This window comes from Pteropus vampyrus, unplaced genomic scaffold (assembly GCF_000151845.1).
Source record: "Pteropus vampyrus isolate Shadow unplaced genomic scaffold, Pvam_2.0 Scaffold88, whole genome shotgun sequence".
Taxonomy (NCBI): Eukaryota; Metazoa; Chordata; class Mammalia; order Chiroptera; family Pteropodidae; genus Pteropus; species Pteropus vampyrus.
The window spans coordinates 3,815,190-3,835,744 of NW_011888869.1; the positions used below are offsets into that span (position 1 = coordinate 3,815,190).

At 35.9% G+C, this 20,555-nt stretch overlaps 1 protein-coding gene across 20 annotated transcripts in view; it reads right to left on the reverse strand.

The window, feature by feature from the left end:
* The window catches only part of MARCH1 (membrane associated ring-CH-type finger 1), a 612,422-nt gene that overhangs the window by 578,150 nt on the left and 13,717 nt on the right, over positions 1–20,555 (reverse strand). For 4 of the 20 annotated variants that reach the window (XM_023532697.1, XM_023532689.1, XM_023532702.1 and 1 more), the window contains one exon: positions 18,329–18,421. The exons of 15 other annotated variants lie outside the window; for them this stretch is intronic. The gene's annotated coding sequence lies outside the window, so the exon portion shown is untranslated. Of the gene's footprint in view, positions 1–18,328; positions 18,422–20,422; positions 20,442–20,555 lie in introns of those variants that run through there. One more of the 20 variants, XM_023532696.1, reaches the window with a different exon arrangement.

Genomic DNA, 20,555 nt, shown 5'->3' on the forward strand with positions numbered 1-20,555 from the left:
GTAAAAACAAATGAAACGCCTATCAATTACATTCTTTACGCTGACCGTAGCTAAGCTTGGGAAAAGAAAGTGTTATTTACATAAGAAGTTCTTACTCTAATACTGCTCACAGTAGTTTCCTCCTTCTCTATGTTGAACTCAAGGTAGGTTCATGTTAAGGAGGCAGATATTTTACACTAGAAAAGTAATTTTTTACACTAGAAAAATGTTGACATACGGGGTAAGCCCTGCATGAGTCATGTGGCCTCTACAGATCCACAAACTCCATGACTATGTGTTGGAACAATGAAGCGGCTGAGACAACTCAGAACATCTCTGAAGATGTACTTACGCCCTCAACACTGAGGATACCGGCACTAAGGATGCCTTGTCTTCATCTAGGAAACTCAGGCAAACTGTAGCTTTCCAAACAACCATGTGTGGATTTGCAGTGGCTCTCATTCAACCATGTGACCTACTAAGCAATCAGGACCTGTCCTCGATGACCTCCCCAATACCTAAGTTGAGAACAGGCTGGGCCAAAAGTCTAGATCCTCTGCAGGGTAAACACATGCTTCCCAGATATGTTTCAGAAACATGAGAACAAAGGTTGGGACAGGCCAGGCAGAAGAGTGAAGTGGGTATAGCTCTCTCAGGCCTCCGATTCCTCTTTCACTTCTCTCTTCTTTCTCTCAAGTAACAATATCACCAACTTTAAATATCTACTAAGCTTAATGAGTTTCCTCTCCAAAATCATGTGTATTTTGAAGCAAACAAAACCATGAATTAAATGAAGGCATCGTCTTCCCCAAAAGCCTCTCTCCCTAGATTGCCTAAATCAGTGGATGAAATTAACTCTATCTAGTCACCCATTCCAGCAACCTGTATGACTTTCCCACATTCAATGATCAAAGCCTGACAGTTTGTTCTCACAAATGATTCTGAAATCCACCACTTCGTCTATATAGCTAATCTGTCCGATCTTCATTATCTGTTGCCTGAAAAACAGAACAGTTTCCCCAGTTTCAACTCCATCCATTTTAATCCATTCTCTATTCAGATGTCAGAGGAACAAATCAAACCTCAAAACTCTCCTGATTAAAATCTTTCATTGCTTCAAAGATACAGTTAAAATCCATCAGCTTCTGCAGAGAATCCTTCGTTTATGTTCATTCAGCATGTTTTGTTGACTGTCTTCTCTATCCCAGAATGTTCCAAGGTATTCTCTAGTCTCTATCAGAATGGATAATTTCTTTCATCATGACTTCTGTAAAAACTAGAGAAAAATACACTCTCAGTCAAGGTCAGACCTTAAGATGGAGTGTTTACCATCGCCACTTGTCTACAGGGTTAATTATCTTTGATCTTATTTGCTAGCAGGACAGATCTATGCAATGCTGAAACTAATCTGACTGATCTCATGCATCACACTTCTCTAGGGGAAGTCATGTGAGAATATGTGCTCCCTCTCCACACCACCCAAGGGCTAGAGTGAAGGATTTCACTGTTTACTTTAAACTTTCTCAACTGTATGCAAGTCATGACTCTGTATAATTTCTTGCTGTACTTATAAACATCACCTGCATTGTAGGCAACAGTGGTTTTGCCAGTTAGTTCTGACATAAGCACCCACTGGGGTGAGCCAGATTTTAACTGTGGAGAAATCCAATCAAAGTAAAATACATTCATAATGAATGATATATGTTAGAAAATGTATCATATTCTAGAGACTACATGATTGTTATGTAATTGCTAAGCCATATACAATTTTAAATAAATATTTGTTAGTCCTTTCTTAGTAATTTATTAATTTGGTCCTTGCCATCACATCTTTTTCTTTATCAGCTCCTATTATTTCTTATTTGAAATTTAACACATATTGAATCCTTACTGTATCACAGATGCTATGCTCACTACATTTCTAATGCAATGGCTTTTATTCTACTATACAAAGTAAAATTAAATCTCTCAGGTCCTTTTCCCTTAGCTCAACCAAGAAAATGTTGGAAAATTTATATTTTTTTATTACTTGTACAAAAAACTCATATATGTGGCAAATCAACAACTTTCAGAAATTATTTTAAGTTACTTGCCAAGTAAATATCAGATAGGGTACATGGTTAAGACACAGAAAAGTTATTCCACTGTCTACTCAAGTATGGCAGAATGTGGAGGGAGTCAGCCAAGCAAGCTACATTTTATGCACTAAACACCAAGACTGTCTATGCGCCATAAAACACTTCGGATCCCATTAAAACCAAGCGAATGATGCCAATAAGAGCATCTAAAGCCAACCTTAGCTTTCTTCTGTATTGGGTTAATTTAACCTGAAAAAAATTACACAGACCTTTAACTTTCAATTATAATGCTATCTTGTGGAAAATATTGAAGCAATGAAAAAGACTTTTTAATATATTGATACAATTGTTAGCAAGCCAGTGTGGAAACATGGCAGGTATGTGAGAACTTCATACACTAATAGGCAATGTTTAGATCAAAGTTCCCTAATTCTACAAGATAAAAATTTCTCTTGTAAGATGTAAAACTATGTTCCAAACCATTAGAATTCAGCCAACTCTATTGTCATAAGACAGGGAGCTAGACACACCAATGTATCGTCAGATTTCAGCAAAGGAAAAAACATATGGAGACAAACTTATGTAGTGCCTGAATTAATAGTCCATTTTGCAGATGATTTAGAATTTCCTCTCTCCGATACAGGCCACCTACTAACCTATATCATAAAGCTGAAGTTTTTCAACCGACTCGGAAAATCTTTTTTTTATATCATTTGTATTCACTTTTTTATTTGTTTGAATTTATTGTGGTGACATTGGTTAATAAAAATATATCGGCTTCAGGTGTACCATTCTATAATACATCATCTAATCTCAGGAAATCTTATTTGTTACAAGGTATCTGGCTGGTGTACTAGGAAGTATTAGGAGACTGTTAGTTGTATGAGATCCATATGAATCATAATTAGGTCATACCCAGTAATAACCTACTTATACTATATTAATAACAAACTCTTTGAAACATAAGCTATCAAAAGAATCAGCTAAGAAGTATAATTACTTTAGAGATAAGTAAATGGTATTCTGGTAGTTATATAACTTGACGTGCAGAGTAGAGATTATGAATGCAGGATCTGTAGCCAGACAGGATGAGTTCAAGTCTAGCTCCTTTACTTTCTAACTGTAAAACTTTGAGCAAATTATTTAATCTCTGCCTCAGTTTCTTAACCTGTATATTAGAAGTGATAATAATACTTACCTCAATGAGATGCTGTGTGAACTGAGCTAAAACATGCAGAGTGATCAGACAAGCCCCTGGAATATAGTGAATGCTCAAACATGTTAGCGATTATTATTATTCAAGGCCATTCAACTCATCCGTGGTAGAGTCAGAACTAGAAGTCAGCCTCCCAGCCCTAGCATGTCATACCAAAGGTAGAAATGACTTCAGTATTTGGGGAGGGGGATGTTGGTAAAATAGAGGATGATCAGGTTACACGAGCAACTACTTTTTTAGACAATAAAAGACTTTTGCTCACTAGTTAGTGTTCAGATCTCAGCTGGCTCATTTTTAGGGAGCAACAAATTCATAAGAGGTTTAGGAGTGAGAGATGGAAAAGGAGAGAAAATAACATAAGTTTCGTTTAAATATTAGTAAGAATATTGTGTTTTAAAAAATAAATAAAAAATTTTAAAAAAAACAACAACAAAATCTGCCCAAAATATTTTTAAATGTCCAAGTTCTACACTTCCTGTTCATCTTATGAGCACCAATAACAAAAAAAGAGTTGCTAGAGGAAGTGAAAGATACATATTTCTAAGAGAACTAAAGAATATCTTTTTGTTGAAAAAAATATTTATTTTATGCTGAATTATTCTAATATCGCCTTGATCACTATACTTTCTTTCTAGTGGATAATGTCCTGAAGATATTTTTCTGATAAATACTATTTTCTGTGAAAAGCAATATAAGTAAAATAAGTTTCTATTCCAAGATAAGCAACTAAATTTACTCTAAACCACATCATGTGCAAATTATTATTAATCTGCTTACTGATTTTCTATTGTTCTTTGTTCTATTGTTTAAAACTCATCTCTTCTGCTTAGAGAACGTGTCAGTTAAGTTCAGCTGTATGATACAATGAAACCTAAAATAAATAAGACAGTTCATTTCTTTTCTATTAAAAGTTTAAAAAGCCTTAACATATAGTATTCATGGCCAATAGGGTAGTTCTTCAAAGTTGTACTCAGACCCAGGCTCCTCCCAGCTCACCTCACAGCCATTTGGGGAGGATGACCCTTTTCTTCATGGTCCAGGATGGCAGCTAGACTTGCAACTATAACATCAATGAATCAGGCAAGAGGATGAAAAAGGAGAATAGCTTCCTTAAACACTTCATACACATTCATTCTCATCTCATTGACAGGAGCCTAGTCACTTGGTCACTCCTTTAAACAAGTGGAGTTGGACACCAGTCTTCGCTGAGCCTCGCTTTTACTCTAGAACAGTAGAGTGAGTACTGGGACACAACCAGCAGACTCTGACTCAGGAAGGAAATCAAACAATGTAGAATAGGAAAGCCTGTTGCAGGTGGGCAGGATTTTAGTTGTACTGATTCTGACCAGGAAGAACAATGCACCGAAGAATGAGTGGCTCAGTAAAAGGCTGTCAGTAGGTGTGAGATGTGGATTAAGTGAACTGTGTTTTGATTCTCTGTTCATTTGTACCTTTCTGGTAAGGCACTTGTAGTCTAGCTAAAAAATAATTTTCAGCTGTAACACCCAGCTGATAACATGTCCAGACCCAGCTCTGTGCAATTTGGGATTGTTTTCATCTAGAATCAAGGACTCCAACATGATTCCATGTTCTTAGTTTAAATATATAGTTACTATTGACAGAAAGAAATTGTAGTTTACTTTTAACTCCAGAAAGAGGAAAAATTGAAGGTCTTGAGAGGCATTGTAGTATAAGTGTTACAAGTGTAAACTCAAGAGCCTGATTGCTTGAATTTCAACCCTGGTTCCTCTACGAAGGTGTGAGTTAGACAGGTTATTTAATTTCTTTTTCCCAGGCACCTCATCTACAAAAATGAGGATAATAACAAAATCTACTTGAATTTGGTATAAAGATTATATGAGTTTATAAATGTAAAACATTTATAATAGGACCTTGCACATAATTTTTTTTTTAATGTATCTTATCAACTATAAACTTGTATTCTGGAAAAAAAACAAAAACAAAAACAAAACTGTGTACTATAACCTGCAATTATGGGAATGACGGCCATAAAGTAAAAAACACAACCTGAAGAAGTGTTTGATGTTAATGGGGTAGATTCTGATTTTGTCATATTCAATCTGAAATTGATTTCCCCTTCTGAAGTTAGGTACCATTCAATCTTCATACTGCCAGAACATAATTCAGAAAGAGTTAAGAGAAAATGGTGAGATATTATGTAGAAAGAGACAGAGATCGATGTAGAGAGTAACAGTACCTACAAAGACAAAGAAAACATTACAGACAAAAGAAGTGGCAGGCATTTTTTTTAAATGTGGTAAATACAGAAGGAATTGCTGCAAATTTCATACAATGGGGAACAAGGATAGTTGGTCTATAGAAATATATTTGAATGGTGACTATGTAAAGCATAACCCTTGAGTACTTTCACTGTGGATTTTATTCAGCTATCATTGAAAGCCTCGAAGCAGGATAAAAGGTGTGTAACGTGATGAAGACAAGGTTGGCAGACCTTGCAGAACCTGGATTACAAAAGACTGCCCTTACATTTCACTTAGCCACGAAATTATTATATTTCCATTTTTATAGAATGGAAATATAATACTAAAACTCTAATCTATATCATTTGTAATGTATTTACATGAGGACATATATGGTTTTTCTTCTTAATTATATAATTTTCAGTTCATACTGTGACTTGATCATACTTCTCTTATTTGGTTGTCATCATGAAGTACAGAGTTCAAGAACCTTTTCGGGTTTTGTTCTGAACACCTGAACTGGGTGTATTCCAAAATGCAATTACACAATTACACTTTCCTGGCGCCCACAGCGAGCAAACAGAAGGTGCCTTCACATGGCTGATTCACTTGCTACCTGTGCTACATACAATATTTCTTCCACAAAAAAGTAAGAAAAAATTCTTTTAATGAAAAATATTTTCTTTAGTAAACCCATGTGTGGTAGAAATGTCTTTAAAACCATCATCGATAAGGCTCTTTTATATAAGGAAAGAATATGAAAATATCATATTCTTAAAGTTTTACCCTATATTTTGCCTCTTTAGTTCAGATAATTTACTTGAAGAGGAACACAAAGACATAGATGAAATAATAGGCTTGGTAAATGACTTATATTAGCTTGAGGCAATGCCTGGGTCATATTTATATCCTAGAATGAGACAAGCAAAACAATATGCAAAAATTTATGCATTTTTTTAAAATAATCACGTAGGCCAAGACAATCCCAATCATATATTTTTCACACATTCATGTGTCTAATTGTGAATGAGTAAAGTCAATTTTCTATTTAATAAATACTTACTGACATCTACTTTATACCAGGCACTACTGTAGATGCTGGAGAAATAACAGAAACCAAAATAATGTTCCTACCTGATGGAGTTTACATGCTACTTAATTCACCTAGAAATCATGAAAATTTCCTAATGAGCTAGAATTCACTCATTAGAGAATTAATTTCAGAATTCTCTGCCAGATGATATTTCCCAAACTCTCTAACAAGAGGAAAAGCCTAGTAGAATACTTAGAAGCAGGAGAACTAAGAAACAGCTACTCCTCAAATGATGAGAAATAATAGGCAAGATGAATTCCTTCTCCTAACAACGAAGTCAAAGGCGCTCCACAGCTCTGAAAGAAACAAAGCTGTCCTCATGTCCCAGTCTCTCCACGCAAACTGAAAGCCACCAATAAGCACTAGGTTTTCCCCGCATTTGGGAAACTGAAGCTGTTACCAACCATTCAAACTATAACTATATTTGTTGAAAAATATAAATCATAGCTTTGCCAGGGGTGACCCTGATAATCCAGTTACGCAAAAACAATTTTGAATGTTATTTACAGACACATAAAAGCACGTTCATTAAAATTTTATAATTTTTGTGTCAGTAGATAATTAAGCTGCTTGAAAGCCTGAGATATTTAGCACCCTTCTGATGAAAACATTTTTTAAATAATTTTTATTAATCCTTTTTATATCACTAGTTAATATTTCTTTTATCCATTTTATTTAAAAAATAATAATATTTCCTTTCCTAAATGAACAGTGTTACCTGTTATTATGGTCTTAGAGATTTTACTGGTGGCAAAGAAACAAGAAAGTAAATAGTAGGCCATTCAATAAGTTAACATTAAAAAACAGGACAAATGCAAGATTTAAAGATGAGTAATTCAGGTCTTGTGAAAGAAAGAAAAAATGGGCGCATTATTTTTTAAAATGCTTTACAAAGCAACCTGCTAAAACACAAGATTTTGAAGAGAGAACAAAAGCACACACTCTTCTGATTCTGTACTTCTCATTTGTGGAATTGGATTTTAGCTCTTTAAATCCTCTTGTTCAGCCTTTTATGTTTTACATGTATATATGCATTTATTTTTTTTAGTATTATTACCAGACTATTAAAATGCCATAGGAGTGCAGATCTGTTCTTTCTCTTTAAAATTGTGGGCCTTTAACAGGTCACTTTATAAAGCATTTGGAAGAATGCTTTAACTCATCCCATTTTTCTTCTATTTTTGTCACAATGTAGAGAAGCAAAATTTGCCACCCCAGTCTCTCTGGCATGAAAATTATTTTATTTTTAAGAAACAGAAGACTTAGGAAGAACCTCTGACCTTCTCTTACTGCCTAAAAGAACTTAGATAGAGGGCCTGTTTCAGGAAGGGTGCTATCACCACAGAAAACCATAATATAATATGAACTAGGTGTGGTGGGGGACACAGCAGGGCCTGGAGATCAGAGTCCACTCTGTGTCCCAATGTCTCTGAGCGACTCAGAAAACATTTGTTTACCAAACGTTTGCTTTTTTCATCTCCATACGAATTGTATTCTTCCACTTTGAAGTCCTAAACCACTACTTTCTTCTCTTTAGCTCAGATTGGCATATATAAAATAGAAACTTCGACTGCCTGATTTGTCCTGGGGCCCCAAATTCTTATGGAACCTCTGTGTGTATATATGTAATTAAATTTGTTATTTTTCTTTTCCTTTCAATCTGTCTCATGTCAATTTAATTCTTAGACCAAAACTTCTTTACACTGACACATTTATGTGCGTGTGTGTGTGTGTGTGTGTGTGTAGTATTACAAGTTTGTGTGTATATACACATATATTTCCATACATATACATACATATATAATTTACAATTCTCAGGATTTTATGTAGAATAATAAAGACAAAATCTCCGAATACTTCTCTCAGTCATCTCGACCTCATTATCACTTCTTTTATCATATTTATACTCGAGTTTATCTTTATCTTTATTATGTAAAATTCCAAGCATGTACAATAGCAGAGAAGACAATATAATAAATTGCCATGTGCCTATCATTAAGAAATCATTTAAATAAATACGCAGGTGGTCCTATTTCCAGTATTTTTGTTCTTTAGAAATATGCCAGGATCCACATGGTTCAATTCATCTCCCACCTAGATTTCCCCTTACCTCTGTCTTTCTTTTCTACTTTTTATTCTTCCCCTTCCAACTTATTCTTTCTCTTATTCTGTCTGTTCCTACTAAGGTTGTGACAAATTAAAGTCATAGGAATGCAAACAGAAAGAGAAGACAGAATAATGGGCTGGAGCATGCCTCAGTCATAGTGCCTTCATTTATCACTTTCAGGATGCCAAGAGCTGACATATTACCCAGACATAAACATGGCTGTTGTTCCGGCTTCCATGTCCTCTAGCACTCCCATTTTACCTGCCAAAGGTTGTTATCAAAATCAATAATTAAAAGGTGGCTTTTAGAAAAATGATTATTCCTATTCACACCTTTGTATACGGGTTGCCTTTCTATTAAAATTTACTCCAGAAATAGGACTCTGAAAAAATAGGACATTGCACTGGGGATGAGAGTAAGGAACGAAGCCAGGTGGTATGGTTGAAGGCAGCACTGTGGAAGATAGGAAGTGACCGGGTTCCATGCACTAGTGTGAGTCCTAGGGGTAAAATGTAGGTGACAGTTAGGTTCCAGGATGCAGAAATGAAGATCAGCTTTACTGCATTTCAAAATTTACTATACAGTTGGCCTTGAGCACAGGAAAGAAAAGCCCTGATTTCAGCGCCTAGAACTTAGCGCAATTAGTACCACGCTTTAACTGCATCCTGATTAACTGGGCACCTGTGATACAGCCTAGATGCCAAATCTTCACCATAAGATTATAGTTTTGAGTGAAAGGTTCTGCAAGTTGACTTAGAAAGGAAACGCTAATATAATTAGTTGCCTGGGAGCTGCCTATATTAAAATATACTTTCATTATTGCTAATTTTGGGATGGGATTATGGTATTGCAGGTGCAGTTTTTTAATGGTCCTTTATTTAAAAATATGTATTAAAATGTACAAGTGAAATGAAATATCTGAGACTTGCTTCAAGATAATCTGGGAGAATGGGAGGAATGCGGAAGAAAGATGAAACAAGACTTGCCGAGAGTTGATCATCATTGAAGCTGGGCAATAGAAACATGGGAGTTCACTCTCATCGTCTCTGCTATAGTATGTGTTTCAGATTTTATATAATAAAGATAAGGTGTCATGAAAATGTTGTTATAAAATTGCGCATATACACATGCATACATACATATTCTTTCCCAATCCCCAAACAGGCAAGCTCAGTATACGATATAGTATTTTCAATAGAAATCTTTTTCTACTTAAAACAAGTAGTTATATAGAAAGATCAGTTACTCGGTCAATGGGAATTTCGGGAATTAATAAACTTGCATTCACTGTACCGAGAGACAACATTAGTATCAAACTCATAAATATAAAACGTTGAGTGAGGCAGAAGGTGCGCAGCTGTGAAAGGGAAAAGTTTCTAACTGGACCACCAGAGGGATCGAAAGTCCTGAATTCTTGACAGATGAGAGACTAAACAACCAAATTGACTATTCTGAAAACTGGCAATATGCCCGAAGGACAGCCCGTCTCGGGTAGGAATGTTTAGTAAACAGCAGAAAGTGGTGTTATAACAGTAATACTGGTATTTGGTTGAGTCAAAAAGAATGGAAATATTAACCAGAAAGGATTTGGTCTTTGGGGCTATGTACAGGATACGCAATATCCACTGTAAAATAAATCACCAGCCTCAAAGGACCCAGCAGTCCCTACCATCATTTTTTCATGCAGATCAGTTTCCTTACTCCATTTATTTTATAATACATAGCAAGGGTTATAGGAAGTTTATCTTTCCTTCCCTTTAAAGCAAATATTCATATATTTAAATAATGCATATTAGAGGCAGTAACTAATCAATTGAAGAACACCCTCTTTCACGGTATGTGTTGCTTACATTAAGGATACATTTGTTTTAAGGATAAAATTTGTGAATATTATCAGTATGAGGGCTACTTTCTTCTCACCCTTTTTTGTAGGTGTGGCAGCAACCTTTCAAAGGTTATCACCAGGTTGCAAACCCTTGTTCCGTTCTTGTTGGGATTACAAGCAAAGTGTGTGTCCCATCACAGGAAAGGGGTACAAATAAGGCTGGCTTTGTGTAAAAATCTTTGTCTCCTATAAGTTATTTAGATGATTTATATTAACTGGCTTTTAGTGGAGAATTCTGTCCATTACTCTGTCACACCATAGTGAGAATCGAATAATGTTCAAAAATAAAGGAAAGAAAGAAGGGAAGGAAGGAAGGACGAGAGGGAGGGAGGGAAGAAGGGAGGAAGATAAAACCATGGAAGGGTAACTTCTGGAGATGTGGTACGAAGCACAATAACAGTCCTCTATTGACTATGTGTGTGTGTGTGTGTGTGTGTGTATGTGTATTACTGTTGTTATTGCTGTTGCTATTATTGCTGCTGCTCAGTATCTTGAATATTAAAATAAAGGGATCATCTTCACTGACAAAATTTGATTATGTATATTTCATTTTCTATATCAATACTCTCTTCCATTACTTGGGTGACAGAGTGAGACCAAGTTATAAAAAGTCAGCTTTCTGAGAATCTAGAAAGGAAACTAGCTTTAATGGACTAGTATACAGAAATGAATTTGGAGTCTGTGAACTATTTCTTTTCCTTTGGCAGCTACTTAACTATCGAGTCTGGCAAAATCTAACCTCTCTGTCCATTTGCACACTTACAAAACAGGTCTAATAATAATAAGGATGTTGGTTCGCAACCTTGGAAGTTCCCCTGGTGAAATATTCAAAACTGGTCCCCGTACTCAGAGGGCAGGAGAGAGCAAATAAAGAGGCAGACCACTCCAGACTGGCATGTGGTGAGTTTATCAAACCAGGGAACTTTACACACGAGGCTTGTCTTGAGCAGCTATAAGAATAGTAGATCTCTGCACCCACCCATCAGAATCTTAAAAGTTTATATATTTATAAGGTCTTACCAAGGTTCAGTCACTTATTCAGTGTAGGTGGTCTCAACACCACATTACTTTCTCAGGGCTTCATCCCTACACCTCCTTTGGCTATGGGAAGAGCAGGTGGAAGGTACATCCCAAAGACAGGGGAGGGGTAAAGATGGCTCCCACTGCCAAGGCCCAGCTCTCAGGTCAACCACTGGTCACGACCTTTCAAGGACCTTCTCCAACAACACAATATCCTGAACTATCCTATCCAGGCACTACAAATTAAGGAAACTGAAGCTCAAACTGAAGAAGTCTTTTGCTCTATTTATAAGTTTCATTCTTCATAACCAAAGTCAATTCATGGACCCATTAGTTAGTTTTTCCCTTTGGCAATGAGTAATTAAGAAGTTTCCATGGGCCGAGCACTATGCTACGTACTAAATCTATAATCAATAAGCCACAACTTTAAATTATTTCTGTGATTCATACATCATGCAGATGTAATGTTGCTTACCATTCTACTGTGAACTTTGGTCAATTATAAATATTAACATTAGAACTTAGCTTCCCAACAGTTTTTTTTTCATCTGCTGCCATTTTTTCCAAGTTTTTTATTTTCCTCATTTTTGCCAACACTAAAGTATTCCTGAGTTCCAAAACCTGATAACGCGTTGCAAATATTGGAAGCCCTATGAAGAGTTTCATAAGAATAATAAAATCTATTTTAATAATTCTCACGATAAAAAACATTCATTAGTAATTAAACAAATAGGGTCAGGTATTTATACAAAGAGCATTTTTACCAATAACATGAATTTCATCCAGCCAATAGACTGATTGATGCGGAGACAAATTCACCATTACGGTTAAGAGCTGAGATGGCAAATGTGCAGTCTCTTGGGTATCAAAGTTGAGACTTCGTTCTCATTAGTTCTGAGTAAATGAGCTAAGCAGACCTAAACAGATAACGCCCTAGATATAGCAGGATATAGAAAATGAGTCTCTGAGGACTTGAGCTCAAGTAATAAAGAGACAAAAGAAACATTGGGATAACTAAAATTTTATATTCTATAAATGTACAGAAGTCAAATGTTTTTGAATAGTGAGTCATTGCCATGGGAAAAACTTTCCTCATATTGTTAAACAGTAAATATGTTTTATGATTCTCTACAACTATATATATATATATATATATATCTCACATACATATATATATAAATTGCATTGTTCACATACACTTAGTCTTTAAAGAACACATCTAATAGCTAGGCCAGAAGGCCCTGGAGACCTGGTTCTCATCTTTTGCTTCTTGGTATCTCTGGTACCAAGTACAGTAATTAATGGTCCTGACAAATTCTGATATGCCCACGTCTGTAATTATATGTACATATGCTTAGGTATAAACAGTCAGACTTGTAAAATGCTTAGTCTCTTCACTGCAGAGATGTGCTGAATCATTTAAAAAGATGGCTTCACTGTGCAGTACTTAGCTTCAGTACCTGGCACTAGGATTAATAATTTGTTGAATGAATGACTGCAGATTCAAAAAGAGCTATATACGGTATAGTAATTTTCATAATGCCTAAATGAGTCAGGGCTATCCCTCTTTACAAGGGTTTAAGATAAAAATGCAAAAGTAAATAAATAATTTTTAAATGTTTTTTCTAAAAGTGTTGTTTTTTAAACTCATACACCAGCATTCAAATTTCCATACTAAATTTTTTTTAAAAGTTCATTCAGTCCTGATATTCATCACTGGGATTACCCTCCAAGTGAATGTGTTAGGGAGACATGGACCTTTGCTTATTTACAGTCGTTTCCCATGCTCCTTGAACTGAGCCTGGCACATACGTGTCCTTCCAAATGCTGCTGAACGAGAACTGCCACTGATGACTCACACAGCTGAGAAATGGCCCACAGAGCTGGAACGATGAAGAAGAAGGTTAAGTTTTTTCTTTGCCAGGAACAAATATCTCTTTTAGGCAAAGGGGCCAGATGTTGCCGTCTATCATCTCGCTCTTCCAAGGGGCCTGTTGTACCTCCTGTGTCATCCTGATGAATGATGCTGAATTTATTTCCTTTGCTTATTCTTAGCTATTTTTATTTTCTTTTAATTTATCATACTGATAAAAGGCAGTTTATCTCATTTCCCAAAGTGGGCTGATTATTTAGTTCTTATATCTCCACTGTGTTGCCATTTTTCTTAGAAGAATCAAAACATATTCCTAATCTTAGTCTCTAAAATGAAATGTATGATGAAATTCCTAATAGCTGTTTAATGAAGAGCAGTACTAAGAAAATTGTTAATTATGAGTTCTGTAGTCACTAAGGAGTTTTGGTACTTCAAGGACATCAATTCAGAGACAGTGGGGCAAACTGGAAGCAAACGCCAACATGCTAGAAGGAACAAAATGAAAAAATATGTATTTTAGAGCTAATTAGGTGAATAGAAAAATGTCTGTATTCATGACATTTAATACTATTCTATATATTAATTTGGTCAGTACACAGCATTTAAGTTAGCCTTATCCCTAATCCTATCAGACTTTTAAAATTTTATTTTGAGAAGGGAGGGCAGGTAAAATGAAATAATAAACCAAATGAAAAAAAACTGAACATTTGTCTCTGGGGCTGGGGAAATGGCAATTTGATACTTCCACAATTTTCTAGGAGCAGGTAGAAGAGGAAGGGGTAAAAATCTAGACATTCTGTCTAATAATTGGCATCAGAGAATATGCCTGACTTTCTTTACAGAAGATCAGCCTTACTGAAAAGTATAGATCTTGCTCAGCAGCCCAAACTGCATTTCAGTCAGTGCTGATTTACAAACTATCTTTATTTGGGGGAAAGAAGGAAAGGAAGGAGAGTCCATCCTCTCCTTGCAATAAGAAATGAGGAAAAGAGGGATAATCTTCATTTAATGAAAACATTTACTTATAGGAAAAAGAATCTTTTGCTCTTTACATTAAAATTGGAATTTGTCTAATCTCAACTTATTTTGAGTTTCATGGTGCATTTCCATGATCTGAAGGAGCCAAAGACTCAGATATATGATAGCTTATTTATAAGGAGACATTGCTCTCCTTGGGTCCTCACAAAGGATCCTAACATAATAGTAAGAGAACATATCGATACTCTTCTGAGAAGGCTTACAGTATGATCTGACATGGAGCTCTAAGCAACATGGGGTGTTACATAACAATATTATTTCTAGAAAGAAGCAAAACTATGGTCAGAGAATGTATTAATAATATAATAACAACAAACAAGCATTATGAAACAAAGCAAACAGGAGATACAATTCTTACCTAAGCAAATATATAATCTCTTGGTCTTTAGTCATATGTGACCATGGGAAGAGATGTTTGGCCAATTCATGCATACATTCAAAAATTATTTATTGAGACACTACTGTACTTCATGCACTCTTCCAGATACTGGAGATATCACAGAGAAGAAGCCAGACAACCTCCGTGTCTTACAGCTTCTTATAGTCTACTGAGGACAATTCGTTTATGGGCAACAAAACCTCCTTTGAGGTTCCAACAAGGTAACGCTTTTGTACACCTAAAGATATTCCAGCTGGAAGAGTTTTAATCTTCCTGACACACAGGGATAGTACTGATGCACACAGGATGGAATGGAATAATGGTGGCGGAAAAGAGGGAAGCCCTCTCCCTGTCAGAGGTGTTGGATCAATTCTGGCAATAACCCTCTGGTCAGTTAACCACAACAGATCTGCCCCTGCCCCCCCACCAACGAGTTTGCGTTGAATTTCTTGTTAACTCTTTCCAGTCACTAGGATAGTGGTTAGAGGACATAACCACTCTCCTAGTGACTGGAAAGAGTTAATTGTACTTCTCAAAATGCCAGCTAGACTATGAACTATAAGGATATTTTGTGTTGCCACTCCTGAACAGAAGCAAAATTTGAAGAAAGTTATAAGACCTCTGCATGTTCATTCTCCTCATCTCCAACAGTATCATTAAAATAAAGCATAAAGTTAACAGCAAACCGTCAGCCACTCAACATCTCCCAGCTGTTTTTTCAAATAAATTTATTTATTTATGAATGTATGTATGTATGTATGTATGTATGTATGTATGTATGTATGACATTGGTTAACGAAATTCAGTAAGTTTCAGGTGTGCAATTCAACAGTAAGGCATATATATATTGCATTGTGTGTTCCCCTCCCATAGTTAGATTTCTTTCTGTCACCACATTTTTTTGAAGTATCCTTTTTTCACTAACAATCTCATTCGGAACTATGAATCTTTATATAAAGTCTGGTGGTATTTTTTCCTCCTATATCCTTTTTAGAATACAGTATTTATTTTCCAGTCTTTGTCTAATAGTATAGCTTTTATGTCCTTTTATAAGAATGATTCTGGAATTAATGAAATTTTAAAGAGTAAGGGTTTTCCTAAGATTTCGAATACTCTGTAATTTCTAGAACTTGAATATCATAATCAGAATTATAATACTTATAGAGATGTCTTATCAGTACATAGCAGTTCCTTGTAAAAAATATAATATGAAGGGAACAACAAGGAGGAAAAAGGGAACAATTATTTCTTTAGCACTTGAAGTAAAATAGAAAAGTCACATGTAATATTTCAAACATATTGTTCAAAAGGTTTCAAGAAATTTCAAACAGACAAGACAATACAGTTAAACAAATATTTGATTTTTGGAGTTAGAAACACTGGAGCTGGGATTTCAGCTCTATCATTTAGTAACTGAATGATTTGGGTCAACGAAACCTCCATTTCCTCATTATAAAATTAGGATAATAGCACATATTTTGTGGAGCTATAAGGATTAAATTATAATCTTTGTCATATATTTAAAACATTCATGTTCATAAGCACACAAATATTTAAACAAACACACATACACATATTTTTGATAATCCTAGAGAAAAAAGGTACTATTATTTTTATTATCATGGTGCTGTACATATACAAACTGCCTCACTGTGCCGAGTCTATGTTTAAAAATCATGTGTGCCAATCTAGTTTCATATAGTAAAGTAAATTTACTATATTCCAAAGTATAGTAAAATATTGTCTGTCATCATTAGGGAGAGGCAATCTAATACTCTCTTTCATATTTACACTAACTGTATTACTTTTCTACTGTTGCTAAAATATTTACCATAAATTTAGCGCTTAAAGCAACACAAATTTATCTTACAGTTTTGGAGGTCAGAAATCCAAAATCAGTTTCACCAGGGTAAGGTTAAGGTGTTAGCAAGGCTGGTTCATTCTAGACTTTAGAGGCTGTGAGGACGGAACCTGTTTGCTTGCCATATTCAACTTCTAGTGGCCACCTGCATTCCTTGGCTTACAGCCTCTTCTTCCATCAGTAAAGCACATCACTTCATTCTCTGCCTCTGTCCTCACACCTCTTTCTCTCATTCTTCCTGTCTCCCTCATATAAAGACTGTTGTGGTAACATTTGGCCAACCCAGATAATTGAACATAACCTCTCCTTCTCAAGATCCTTAACTTAATCACATCTGCAAAGACCTTTTTGCCATATATAAGGTAACATGCATAGGTTCTGGGAATTAGAAAATGGAGATTTAGGGCAGGGAGCATTATTCGGCCTACAATACCCATATAGTGAAGAAGGGCCTGGTTGGGACCCCCATAGTAAAGGCCTCCCAGCATACCCGGCTTCACTTTTCCTTGCCCTATAGCTTAACAATAGATTGTCCCCAGTGGCTTGATCCAGAGCTTGGAATGTCCCCTGCCATAAAAAGTTGCCCTGAAACTTATGATTAATGCCCTTATGCTTCCTGATCATAATTCTTCTGGTCTGGCATTCTTTCCAGACTGCTCCCATCTTTGCTCCTGGGTTGCTAACACCACTGGAGGACCACACTGTCAGAGGGAGGCTCCGTGAAGCAAAACAGCTTCCCCCCACCAATCGCCTGCATCCCCAACCATCACATAGCTCCTGGAATAATGCCAAGATATTCCCTTAAATACCCTAAGCCCAACTGAGAAGGCAAGGCAGTTTTTGAAGGTGTTAACCTGCTGCCTTCTCAGATCACCAGTGCTCTGACAATAAATGCTTATTCTGAAGATCCCAACACCTGTGTCGGTCTGTTGGCTGAGCAGCGCAGGCAGCATGAGCCCCTGACTCAGTTGCCCTCTGGTTACAATAACACATATAAGAAATGCCAATTTAAAAAATTATAATGTAGTAAAATACACTTAAGAATAGTTCTGATTATAATTCAATTTTTAGTGCAGAAGAAAAGTCAGAATCCTCTAGTGACAGAGGCATTCTAAAATGAATGCGAGTTATCATTTTATTATAATACCGTGTCAATCAGTAAAATCCTTGTGATTCATAAAAACTAAAACAGGTTTTTTCTGTCCTCTCCAATATTGACAAAATAAAACCTTCAGCTACATAATAAGTTTATACAAAACAGATATTTGAGAAATATTCTTTTCCCCGAAACTTCAGAAGGAAAGGGAAATATCCATTTTCTGGAAGGGATCGTGGCATCAGGAGGAGTTTCTGACTCTCCCAGAGAGTCTGTAAATTTCTAGTAATCAGGTTACAGGTGGCAAAGTGAGACTCAAGAAAGAGAAGGAAAGCCTGCAGAAATTATATAGTGCAGCTATTTTTCCTAAGAAACAGAATATGAATCACTCTCCAGGAGGGTATGAAGTTGCCCACAACTTTGAGCTCAGAAGTCAGTCCACAGTATACAACTAGAGCCCAAGGTATGAGTCAGAACAGACCTTGTGGAGTCTTCCCTGTGAGCACCTAGGGAACATCTGCTCTAGTGAAGTAGTGAAGACTTAGATGCATGAGTGCCAGGAGCTCCAGGAATCCTTAGAATGACCAGAAATACAGTCATCACCACATAACAAACGTTCAGTCAACAACAGCCCACAATGGTGGGCTCATAAGATTATAATGGAGCTGAAATATTCCTATCGCCAAGTGATGTTGTAGCTGTCATAACGTCATAGTTCAATGCATCACTCATGTATCTATGGTGATGCTGGTGTCAACAAACTTACTGCACTGCCAGCGGTATAAAAGTATAGCACATACAATTACAGTAGTGGGACACACCATCTAGGTTTGTGTAAGTGTACTCTTTGATGTTTGCGTGACGAAATCACCTCACCGACGTATCCCCATCATCAAGGGGTGTGTGACTGTAGACAGAGGTCATAAGTGGACAATCTGAGATAGCTACTGTGACTGAGGGGCATAAATGCTAATGAGAAAGTTACTGGCCGAGCAAATCTGGACAGGAATCCGCAAGGTTTTTTCCTTTGCACCAGAAAAAAAATTAGAAGATTAAAAAAACCTTGGCTGGATTTAAGAAAAAAACTGAGATAAGATACAGAAGGGCAAAAATTTCAAAATAAGACTTACTAAACAGGATATCTGAAATTAATTTTACAAACGTAAGTGATATTCAACATGATTTTTTTCTTTGGGAACATAAAAAGAGTGAAAAGGAAATATAAGCTGATATTCTTCTTGATAAATGGGAATTGGTAGACTTGGTTAAGTAGTTTATCATTTAAGCAGATATCATCAAGGAAGGAAGTCAGTGCATAAGATCATCGGGTTGTAAAAAAGTAGTAATTAAATTAATATTATTAATGTCATCCCAAGAAAATGAAATCTATTTTCTGACTATTAAACCAAGTTCAGCACAGTATATGAAACAAAATACTATTGAATACTAAAGAATAGGCTTTTTCTAACTATCGATAATATTGGATATTCAATATTAAATATAAATTTAAAAATATAAAAACATAGAAATGTAAAAGAAAGCTCCAAAGGTCATTTAGTTTTTCTCCATGTACTCTGACAGCAATGGCACTTTCTTTAAAATATTTGAAGGGAGATATGGTAATACATTCTATCTCAATCCATTTAAGAAAGTTTTTCTAATTACTCCAGAAACAATCTTAAATTACCAAAACGAAGCTTTTTGTTTTCTTCTGGGAATTCAGAGTAAACATTGCTGCTGCAATAGGTGTATTTAATAGGAAAGCAATTCTGTTGCTTTGCACCCAGCTGTTACAGAATGTTCAGAAAATGTGGACATTCGCATCGTGCCTTTAAGCACTCTATTAACTCCAGTGATGTGTGTCATTGCATGTGTGGTGGTTCTAAGATAGTGCTCTATTCATGAAGTGATGTTTTGGAAGGAATTCACTCTTTCATTGGCCACTGTTTCAGTACTGTTGTCTGATACATTTAAAAGCTTTAAGCAAACTTCAGCAGGTCTGTCTGAAGTGAGACCCTTCAGTTAAGCTACTACTTCTGCTACCTGCCAAGACAAAACCCTCAGCTGCTTCTTCTGTTGAGAAGAAACATCTTCTAAAGTGTATGATGCCCAATTAAGCTCATTTGAAGTTCTTACTCCTGGTTTACTTACTCCTGGTAAGTAAATCAAAATGTCCATAGTTCATATTCGATTAGAATAAGATGAATATATACAGTTTAACCAATTGTATACATGACAGAATATTCAAATTATTTTCATGCTGCAATTTCAACGTACTTTCTATGGTATGAAATAAATGAGGCACCCTCCAAAGCTTTTTTAAAATTACAGCTCTTTGCTGTAACAAAGTCTGTATTTTTAAAAATATTCTAAGTACTGATAGTGCTATAACACATGCTTTCATTTTAGCTACCACCTATAAGTCCAACTCTCTGCGAGACACAGGTCACTGAGGAAATGACAGACTGTTGTTCTTATTTAAACTGTCAAAATCTCTGGGAGTGGGGCCTAGAATTTAGGCTTTCAGCGGTTCTAAAAGTAGTATGATTCACACCAAAATCTGAGAACCACTTACAGAGATTTTTAAAAGTGGCATATTTCAGGACTATCCCATGCAATCTGCATTCCAGGCAGGTATGAGGCATCTACTGCAGCAACACTTGCTTGTTCTTGTGTGTAATCATCAACAAAAGCAACATAATGAAGAC